Below are 11,906 nucleotides of genomic sequence, written 5' to 3'. Positions count from 1 at the left end.
GACAGACTTAGATTGTTGATCTGCTTTGATGCTACTGAAGGCAGCATTTTTCATCTTTAGGATGCAGCTAGGGACTCTCTTTATACTTGCTGTACAAATGAAAAGCTACCAAGTGAGGGCAGCAAAGGCATGATTTCTGAAGCCAGATTGCATTTTTGTCCAATAGTTTACTTGTATATTGTTTTATATGTTTCTATGGTCTATCAGTATTTCAATCAGTGCACCTGTATAATTAGACCAGTGCTAAATGTAATACAATTAACAGGAAATGAAAAAAGCTCTAAAAATGAATAAAAAAGGTTTTGGGTACAGACAAATGTTAGTCAAGGCATCTTCAAACAAAACACATCCCAGCCCTCATTTCCACTGGCTTACAGAGATAGCAGTTTCATTCATACAGACAGACAGGAACAATAGTTTTTTCTTTATTTTTTTTCAATATTGTTACCAAAACAGGTCATAAACAAAGATGAAAACATTTGTATCTTGTAATGTTAAATAGCTGTTTAAAATAAGTTTCAATTCATTGTAAAAGAAATGATGACCCTAAAGCCAAATTTAGAAACACATTTTTACTTAGTCTGCTTAAAACCATTTAAAAAAATAGGCAGGTCCATACAATGCTTAAAGTGAATGGTGACCAGAACTCTGAAGCTCCAAAAATAAAGGCAGATAAAGGCTTCACAAAAGTAATCCATAATACTCCAGTGGTTTAATCCATGTCTTCAGAAGTGATATAGTAGATGTGGGTGAGAAAACAGTTGATCTGTTTCTCAGCCACACCTATTATATATATTCTGAAGACATGGATTAAACCACTGGAGAATTATGGATTACTTTTATTCTGCCTATATTTTCTTCTTGGGGCTTAAAATGTCTGGCCACCATTCACTTGAATTGTTTGGACCTACAGAGCTGAGATATTCTTAATTTGTGTTCTGCAGAAGAAAGACCATCTGGGGTGGCATGAGGGTGAGTAAATGATGAGAGCATTTTCATTTTTGGGTGAACTGTTCCTTAAAACTGTCCTTTATTTCAAGAGGAGGTACCTGTAACTCGAACATTCCTAATCTTGGAGTCATTGGCTGCATTCTCATGACATCAAAACAATACAAAGAATTTGGCCAGGACTCTGTTTTTAGCAAAAATAAAGACATAGTTTGGAAAGGCAGGAGAAAGGTTATGTGAAGTGCAAAACTGGGGCAATCAGCCAAGAATAACTGAAAGCGAAAAATGAAAGTACATTCACAATGCAAAGTATACTCCTAAATTAGTATAGTTTACACAATTATGCTTCTTTGGAGCACTAAGACCTATGAGCTATTTTAACAAGGATCTGTTTAATAACACAACAGTATTGCAGTAGTAATACCATTCTTAGTCTCATAATCTGCTCTTATTTTTTGAAAAGCACTTTCTGTGAATATGCTAATGAGGCCTGAAACTCTTTAAACATACAGTATTTGTTTCTTCACTTTTGTCAGTCAATGGCCAATGAGAGCAGGTGCTTAACCTTCAGAATATGTTGGTTAAAAATGTTGTCAAATCCCAACAAATTAGTGTACAATTTAAGTTTGATTTTCAGTGTGTAAAGAAATAATGAGAAACAAGAAAACTATGCTTTTATTAGTTTTTCTGTTTTAACCCCCCCTCATTGCACAATTTTATATACCTGTTTTTAATTCGGCCTGAATTAGCTGGGACAGGCTCCAGTACCCCGTGACCAAATGACGGCTGCTCTAATCGATTTTGAAACTGTTTTTAATTGATTTTTCAAAGATTTTGAATCGATTTTTATTTATGTGTTTGTTTAAATAAATGTGGGATTGTAATTTCAGGAAGATGCAAGAAAACGCACTGTTACTCTTTATTATTATTATTATTATTTTCAACAAAAAATAATAATCAAGCTAAATAATTTAAAAGTGTTACACTATTATGACTTGCGGGACATGGGACAAAGCTTCCAATTTTGGGACTGTCCCACATTTTGGTTATCCTATTTCCAAAATGTTACCACTGATGGACAAGACAATTTCTTTCTGGAAAAGGGCCCGAACAATGATTATTACCCTTATTAAAGCTACAAGAGAAAAGATTATACCAACTGGATTATCAACAGGATCTGTTGACATTAAAGGATGTAATTTTGTACAAACATCTTTCACATGTCTTCACCTGTATCAGTTACATTTTAAACTTAATTGAGTCAGATAATGAAACTAAAAGAACATGAAGATACATTCATAACGCCTATGCTGTATAATTGTACAGGGTTTGTGAGTGATAATTGTAATAGTAAACATAAAAAGCTATAAAAAAAAATTAAAACAAAAAAACATGGTTTGAAAAGAATGTATATTTTGGCAAATTGCATTTTTTATGTTACATTACTCATAACACATAGATTGAGTACACTGTTAGAAATTGCTGTAAATTTACGGCACATTTTCAACAGTATAATCCTGTTATGTTCAAAAGCAGTACATTGCCGTTTTTTTGTTTTTGTGAAATGACGTAGACAAAGTATAACAGCATTTTAACGTATTTATTGCTCGAAGGAAACAAAACAGTATTTAACAGTATTTTTTGCTAGCCTACGGAAGACTGCAGTGAGCACGCATGGATTTTTCCATAATGATATTCATACTGATGATAGGTGAGTTTTTGTTTTGGTCGTTGAATATATTACATCTTCTGCAATTGTAATTAACTTGTATTTGTGGATATTGTAGCCTAACTGTAATTTTTTTTCCCATTCGCTCGTTTCAGTGATAAAAGCACCAACTGAGTGAAATTGGATTCCTGACACGAATAATTCCCGATTACAGGGTGAGTTTCATCCAACATAGTTAAATTCTTCAGCAAAGTTACTGCAAAGCCTTCAAACTGTTGAATTTAAATGACATCGATGTCTCTGTAACGCGCTAAAATGACTGGTGTTGTTGGCTAAAACCATGCAGCTTGCTTTTCATAATTCGCGAAACCTCCCAACGTTAGACAAAACCTTAATTTCGGGGTCGTTGTGCTTTCAAATGTGGGTAAACTTGTTGTAATCTGTACATATCTCTTTTCTGAGGGTGATTTATTTTTTGTACTAGTAGCCTAGTGTTTGTATTGTTACTTTAATGGTGGCTTTATTTTTACATCGATCCAAGTTGTTTGATTGACGTTAAGTGATAGAATAATTAATATTCAAAGTTTCGTTATTGCTGCTGCAATGTTACTTTGCCCAGCACGTAATTTTATGGATATTTTATTTTGGTGGAGATTCTTATTTGCTGAGATTTTTTTAATGCCCAAGGACTTGTCAGCATGTTTGCATGTCAGTTCTGTGGACATCAATGTTGTACTACAGTGGCCTATGTGAAGCACATTAGGATTCATAGCAATATCAAATTCACCCAATTCAGTCATTATTTACTCACCTTGGTGTGCGCCATATGCCCTTCTTTATTTTTCAGACCAAAAAAGGAGAATTAAAAAAAATAATTGCTGCACTCATCCATATAATGGCAGTGTGTAGCAACCAGCATCAAGCTTAAAAAAAAAAAAAGTAAAAGTGTTCAGGGGTACCTGATAGGGTTTGGTTAAAAACAAACCAAATTGTAATTTATTATTTAATGCAAATCCTGATCTTGGCCTTTGGTGGTCTGTGTTCGACTGCAATATCATAAGACTCATTTAGCGCCACAGTTCTTTCTGACTCACCCAGAAAAACACACAAGTTCACTGATAAGAAATCCTGATTAATAAATCAACATGACATACCACATCTAGAAATCTCCAAAAAAAGTATCTATGAACTTCTTTGAGGTGAGTATTTCTGGACTGTAACTCTAGCTGTTAGATGACAGTCAGAATGATAGTTAATAGATGTGAATGCCACAACTTGTTTTTGCAACAAACACAACAGATATATTCTATAAGGAGAAAAAAGTGCATGGATTGTGTATTGTGATTTTATTAATCTTGATTTCTCACAACTTATGTGCTTTTCCTTGATCATGGAGTGAACTGTGGTGCTATAGAGTCTCGTGGTCGTGTAAATTTACAGTACATTTTTGTTTGTTTTTTCGGTTTGTATACCCCCAGAACACTTGGAATATATGACACGAGTCACATGGGATCATTCTGTGACACTTTTGCTTCTTTATTTAAAAGCTAGATGCTGGTCACTATTCACTGCCATTACATGGAAGAGTGCGAGTAGGTCGCAAGTAAAGAACCTATGGCCTTAGAACAACACCAGGGTGAGTAATTAATGACTTAATTTACATTTTCATTTACTTCTTTTCAACACTTAAAGGGATAGTTTACACACACACACACACATGCGCGCGCGAAATTATATCATGTTCTTGCCCATTATTGTTCCAAACCCTTAAGCTTTTAGCTTATATTTTTAATGAACTCTGAGGTTTTTCTGTCCCTCCCTTCAAAGTCCATGTAAAGATCCAAAAAGATCATACATGCATTGCAAAACTAATGCACTAATGTATGAATCGAGCATTTTAAAGTCTATTCTAAAGTCCACACATTAAGGTTTTTATTCACATATAAACACTGATCAATACATATACATAGAGAACTTAAAAATGTTTTAACATGAGAGCTGTATGAGAACCAACATTTTCACGTGTCAGGCAAGCATGTCTGAGTTTCTGTTTAACATGGACTTATGTGGACATTCAATGGATGGACAACAATTATTAAACGATCTTAAAAATATCTTTGTCTAAAGATAAATTAAAGTATTATGTGTTTGGAACAACATGAGGGTGAGTAATTGATGACAGGATTTTCTTTTTTTGTTTGAACTAACTCATTAACAATGTTGAGAACATAATTTCACAATACACGAGATATATATATATATACACATTTTGACTTAAATGTCTGCCCAGACCAGTCCATGATCAACACGTTGAAACTTATTTCTTATGTTAAAAGAACAGGGCTCTGTGAATGATTTCAATTTCCTTGCTTTTATTTGCAATCTGGCGGTGGCATGTTTTTATGTCAATGCTGACTTGAGTTTTTCATTTTAAAGTTTCGGGTAAAACAGGAAGCTGTATTCAGCACTGGATGATCAGCCTTGAGGGGCACATCATTTGTGAGGGCATCCAGTTGGCTTTTCTGTCTGGGCTTACTGCTGTTTTTTCTACTTTCTACAATCTCAATCTTCAATACCAAGCTGAGGCAGCATGCACACTGGAATTCATTCAAAGGTAAGGCATATCGTTTCAAAGCAGCTTTACATAAAATGAATGTTTCATTGATACAATGTAATTTGGCCCTAATGTACAGAGAATCTAGCATCAAATAAATACATTTCCTTTTAACTATTTGAGCAAGGAAATAAAAAGGACATCGGTGGTGAGGTGTTGGTGAAAACATTGAAAGGAAGCACACTCATCTTTGACACCAAAATGATGATCATGTGAATTTGTTACAATTTATCAAACATTGCTAAAATAGCATATAAAATGTGTTATGTGAAAGCTTGAATAAAGAGATATCTTTAATCTAGATTAAATCACGTCCTTTACCCCCAAAAGATTGTTAAGAAAGCTCTCCTTTCCTGACAAAGTAAAAGGAAGTGTTCTCAATACAAGAATAGTCAAGAATATAGCAAATTTATGTGTTCTTTGTGAGTAAACTAATTCTGAACAAACACATTTGTTTTTCAGGCGGTTCATCGGGATAAATCCAGAAAAAGGCACCAAGGCTGGAGGAGTCACATCAAAGCGGACGGGAAAGGTTGCCCAGAAAAACAAAACAGTGTCTCCTGTCTGCTTTACAAATTGATGGATTTTGAGTGGGACTTTATAAAAGTATTATGCGCACACACATACACACACACACACACACACACGTTTTCTTGCATCCTTATTTTTGCAGGTATTCACTCAAAATCAGGTGAATAGAGTAATTCACTATGTTTGTGTCCAGAGTTTGTGTCCAAATGTTTTGGACAGTATACTTATTAGTAATTTGTTAAAGACTTGTTAAAGTAATTCAGAATCTGATTTGGGGAGCATCTAGTTTATTTCTGTTTGTTGTGACTTCTAACCCTTAAAGAGCTGAAATTTTAGTTATTTGCTTACATGTCCTTTATGCTTTTTTCCCCAAAACAATTTCACAAGTTTAATAAAAAAGATTGTTTTGAAGCAATACTACAAGCTGCTTTTCTTCTGTTACATTTTTTATTCACTATTTCACTTTTACATTTATTCACTGTATTAAAACATGGTATTTTAAAGCAAGAGCTTACAGGGAAATTTATTAAATCACAAGGTTTAGAAAATAATCTATAAAAACACAGAGGGAAAAGTTGTCCTTTTTGCTAGCTGTCCATTACTCAATAGATTACACAATACCATGTAGTATATTTGTGTTGTAGTTTGTGTTGTAGTTTACACTAATTTCACTATAAGCATCCACTAACTGCCAATGCTTTTCTCAGCATATTACGGTAAAATGTAGAAACAGCTTTATGCTGTATTTGCAAAAACATTTGCCAACTGTAAATTTCACCAACAGTAAGACACCGTTAATTTAACAGTAACTTGCTGGCAACCGTGCTGCCAGTTAATTACTGTTTTTTTAATAAACGGTAGCCAACTGTAAATTTCACCAACAGTAAAACACTGTTAATTTAACAGTAACTTGCTGGCAACTGTGCTGCCAGTTCTTTACTGTTTTTTAACGGGAAAATTTTTAACAGTGTAATACCGAAGGCTTGGAGGCGTAACTAAAATAAATAATAATAAATATAGCTGCGAGCAGCAATTAACAGGGTTCAAGCTGTTTAAGGCCTTTAAGCACATGCCTAAAAAGGTATTATGCAGCCAATACAGACAATTTACTAAGGAAATACATAGGTTTTGAAGCTTTTTAAAGCTCATAGCACCACCTATGGTCCGATCTCCATAAAAGTCTGCATGCTTGTTTAGAATCATATGTCGCATGTGCTTACCTAATTTTGTGAAGTTCTGAATTTTTGTTTAGGAATTATGGGCGTATTTGCACACTTGACCACGGCCATTTTCTAAATGACACTGTTATAGCTATCCAAAGGGTAAAGTTAAACATTTGTTTTTTATCATTATTGACCTAGAGAGTCCAGAGAATTGTACTGCATTGGTTTTATTGAGGTTGAGCATAAAACCTAGGACTAGTTCATAAAAGTAGGTTTTTACATAATTGTGAATATTTAATGAACGATTTGATTGATAGAAGTGTTTCTTGAGGCAAAGTTCTTCAGTATGAGGAGATCTAACAAATTATATGAATTATAGCTGCATCCCAATTCAGAGGCTGTATCCTTCAAAGGTCACATTCAAAGGCTGATTGCGTCACTGCTGCGGGCAAATGCTGCCCCAATTCGAAGGCTCCTTCAAATGAGGCCTCCAAATGCATCCTTTATTTCCTGTAAACTGAAGGAAACAACAGATAGATCCTTCGCGACTTTGCCTACCACAGAATTGCGCACCAGTGACGACAGGATTTTTTTTTTTCGAGAAATTGCAGAATGAACTCAATTAACTTTTAAACGTAAGTATTGGGTTTCAACGTACTCAAATATCTATTGTGATGTAGAGGGGTTGGAATGAGGTTCCGGTTCACTAACAATCTGAGGTATGCATTTAAGGGATGAACCAGGTCACAAATTTGGTGAATATTAAGAGAGAGTAAATTGCAATCACTACAATGTTAATACATCCACTCCACACAGTGGGTCCACTGGGTTGCGCAGCTTTGTCGCCCTTTGAGGGATGTTGATAGCTGACAGCTAAATAAAACTGAAGAAGTAGACTAATGGGTAGTGTTGCATGCAGATGCGAGGGACATCAATAGACAATTTCTAAAACAGACAACTTATATTTCTGTGCCACCCTTAGGTTGCCGTACATGCCTACACAGAAAAAAGATGGCACTGACAGCTGTCTATACTACATACGGTTTGCATCACAAGCACTCTTTAAGTCCGGTTGTTTGATGAGAGAACGATCATACGTAGCAGTTGCAATAAAATTTGAGCAGCCAATTGAACACATTGAGAATCTGTACAACTGCAATAGCGGTGAACTTTTATTCTGTCGCACGGCATTGAAGAAGAACTGATGATTGCGCAGGTTGACCAATCAGTGGAAAGGGGCATTTCATGCCCTCACACATGTGCAAATCAAATTTTTAAGCTGATTATCCATTTTCTATCCACAAACCCAAAAAAAAAAAGAACAAAATCAAGCCCAAATTTAGTTTTTTAATTTTTTCACACAAAAAAACACACCACAAAAAAACAAATAAACACATTGTTTTCTCGTTTCTGCTAATTTCTTTTCAAACTAAAAATCAAACTATCAAAATGTACACTGACCTAATTAGTATAAGACATTTTTTTTTCCATTTTATAAAATTATTTTACAGTATCTGTGTTACACGTATTACATGTTACTATTATTAATTATTATTAACAATAGCAATATGTAAGTACAAGCAGCTCTCAAAATAATTTCACATTAAACACGTGTAGTAAATTGGTATTACTCAGTAATTACCTTTGTAAAAACACAGGAACATGAACACTGTCAAATAAAGCCTGACCTTAAATTTATTTTATCTTTCCAATTTTTGAAACCATGCTCCCAAAATCTGTGAGGCCTCAATATAGAATTAAACTTATTACAAATATTTTACAAAAACATCTAAATTACTATTGTATAAAATAATAATAATAAAAAAGGACCAGAATGGGTAACAAGATTACAAGTATAGGGTGAATATAGGCAAAGTGTGACACCCCCCTCTTAAACAAGCAGCTGAAGTCAGAAGTTTACATACACTTAGGTTGAAGTCATTGAAATTAAAATGTTATATTAGAAAACTATAGTTTTGGCAAGTCATTTAGGACATCTACTTTGAGCATGACACAAATAATTTTTCCAACAATTGTTTACAGACAGATTGTTTGAATTTATTTGAATATATCACAACTCCAGTAGGTCAGAAGTTAACATACATCAAGTTAACTGTGCTTTTAAGCAGCTTGGAAAATTCCAAAAATGATGTCAAGCCTTTAGGCAATTAGCTTCTGATAGGAGGTGTACTGAATTGGAGGTGTACCTGTAGACATCATGGGAAAAAGACATCAGCCAAGACCTCAGAAAAAAGTTGTGGACCTCCACAAGTCTGGTTCATCCTTGGGAGAGATTTCCAAGTGCCTGAAGGTACCATTCAACAATAGTACACAAATATAAACACAATGGGACCACGAAGTGCTCATCTCGCTCAGGAAGGAGACACATTCTGTCTCTTAGAGATGAACGTAGTTTGGTGCAAAAAGTGCAAATCAATCTCAGATCAACAGCAAATGACCTTGTGAAGATGCTGGAGGAAACAGGTAGACAAGTATCTATATCCACAGTAAAACGATTCCTATATCGACATAACCTGAAAGGTTGCTCAGCAAAGAAGAAGCCACTGTTCCAAACCCGCCATACAAAAGCAGACTACAGTTTGCAAGTGCTCATTGAGACAAAGATCTAACTTTTTAGAGACATATCTTCTGGTCTGATGAAACAAAAATGTTACTGTTTGGCCATTATGACCATCGTTATGTTTGGAGGAAAAAGGGTGAGAACACCATCCCAACTGTGAAGCATGGGGGTGGCAGCATCATGTTGTGGAGGTGCTTTGCGGCAGGAGGGACTGGTGCACTTCACAAAATAGATGACATCATGAGGAAGGAAAATTATGTGGATATATTGAAGCAACATCTCAAGACATCAGCCAGGAAGTTAAAGCTCGGTCGCAAAAGGGTCTTCCAAATGGACAATGACCCCAAGCATACCCCCAAAGTTGTGACAAAATGGCTTAAAGACAACAAAGTCAAGATTTTGGAGTGGCCATCACAAAGCCCTGACCTCAATCTGATAGAAAATGTGTGCGCAGAACTGAAAAAGCATGTAGGCCTACAAAACCGTTACACCAGTTCTGTTTGGAGGAATGGGTCAAAATTCCAGCAACTTATTGTGAGAAGCTTGTGGAAGACTACCCAACACGTTTGACCGAAGTTAAACAATTTAAAGGCAATGCTACCAAATACTTAATAATTTAATGTAAACTTCTGACCCACTGGGAATGTGATGAAAGAAATAAAAGCTGAAATAAATAATTCTTATATTATTTACTATTATTCTTATATTTCACATTCTTAAAATATTTATCCTAACTGACCTAAGACAGGGAATGTTTTCTACGATTAAATGTCAGGAATTGTGAAAAACTGAGTATAAATGTATTTGGCTAAGGTGCCAATTAATCATTAATATTGCTATGTAAATTAATAATTAACCCACTTTGACAAGATGCCTCTACACTTTAAAAAAATGTCTGTAATTTTAACAGTAAAAGACTAAAAATGCTACAGTAACAAAAACATGAATTGGTTAATGGGTAGTTATCTTGAAATATATGGTAAAACTGTATAATATATTTAAAAAGAAAATACATGTAATTTTATGTCCAAATGCTGTAAAAATTATATATTTTTTAAGGTGCAAAAAGTATGATTTTACTGTATGATTAATGTTAAAATATATTATATATTATGTTTAACAAGAGAGTATGGTAAATTATTGTTAAAATTACGGTAAATAACAGAAATTGCGTGTTCCCAGAATTCCCTGCATGACCCATCATATTTCATTATATTTTATGGGAATAGTTATGTTTCTTCTTATTTACATACATTGGGGTGTTCTGTGTTATATTTGATGTAGTTTAGTTGTTTACTGCATTATTTAAATTTCACATGTGTGAAAAGCCACTAGAAGAGCCACTATTGATGAAATTCATGCCATAATGTGCCCTTTTGAAATGACCACTATGATTAACAAATACATTATAAAGTGAAAAGCAGATTTTTACAGTTTTAGAAGGTTAATGTATCAAGTTTATCATTTAATAATATAAGCGGTAATACACTGTAAAATATACAGGCATCAAAATGACATCCCATAAAGCCTGAAACATGGCTGCCGGTAATTTACCGTAATTTCGAAGAAAAAAAAATTACAGTGTGCATTTACAATTTCCTGTCATTTCCTTTCCCATTGATTTTCCCGTTGGTGGTCATGATATGGGCTCTTCCATGCATCCTGATGTAACATCATCAACCTAAAACCTCAAAAAGTTAATTGTTTACATCCAACATTTTTGTTTATGAATGATTTCTAACCATTTAAAGAAATACATCTGGATATAATGGGGATCAAGCTTAACTGTCCCACTTTACTCATATTCACCCTACGTTTTCAGATGCAGCCTAAATTAAGCCATCACTCATTAGGGGCTAGTTAATCTAAGACCAAATGTTGGTTTAAAGTTGTTTGTACATACTTATTACATACAGGATTGCATGCAAAATTTGTGACAATGATAAACTACATATTTGATCATTAAAATTACATTAATAATTAGAATTTGTTTTTTTTTACAGTGAATTGAATATTCAACAGATTCTCTCAAAATTAGGCTGTTGGTTTTACAAAACATAAAATAGTTTATATAACATACCTAATAGTTTACACGAGAAAACTGTGGCCTCACATTTGGGCCTCTAATGCTTCCGAAAAAAAACCTAATGGGACACCAACGTGTGCCTGTTCCTAGAAAGTGGACAATATAGTTGAGTTGAGCAGTACTGCTTAAACTCTGTTTTCCCCAGTAGAATTTTGAGAGGTACAATCAAAACATGGCATAATTTTCCCTTTAGCAGCTGTTGAAAGTTCATCTGCGACCTTTCTTTGTTTACCCACCAGAAGAAGGTGTGTAGCAGCTCAATCGCTGATCATCAAGAGCAGAGCTGGTCTTTCCAGAAACTCTTGCTTGGCCAA

General features: G+C 34.5%; 1 long non-coding RNA gene across 1 annotated transcript; it reads left to right on the top strand.

Moving 5' to 3' along the window:
• Window positions 1–2,602: 2,602 nt before the first annotated feature.
• On the top strand, window positions 2,603–6,123 carry LOC127647669 (uncharacterized). The gene is made up of 5 exons (XR_007971087.1): window positions 2,603–2,659; window positions 2,773–2,832; window positions 4,165–4,253; window positions 5,054–5,231; window positions 5,694–6,123. It is a non-coding gene; the product is annotated as an uncharacterized LOC127647669 (long non-coding RNA).
• Window positions 6,124–11,906: the final 5,783 nt, after the last annotated feature.

This window comes from Xyrauchen texanus, chromosome 8, assembly GCF_025860055.1.
Source record: "Xyrauchen texanus isolate HMW12.3.18 chromosome 8, RBS_HiC_50CHRs, whole genome shotgun sequence".
Lineage (NCBI taxonomy): Eukaryota > Metazoa > Chordata > Actinopteri > Cypriniformes > Catostomidae > Xyrauchen > Xyrauchen texanus.
Note: the sequence above shows the minus strand (reverse complement) of the source record. Positions and strands in the feature narration are given on the sequence as shown.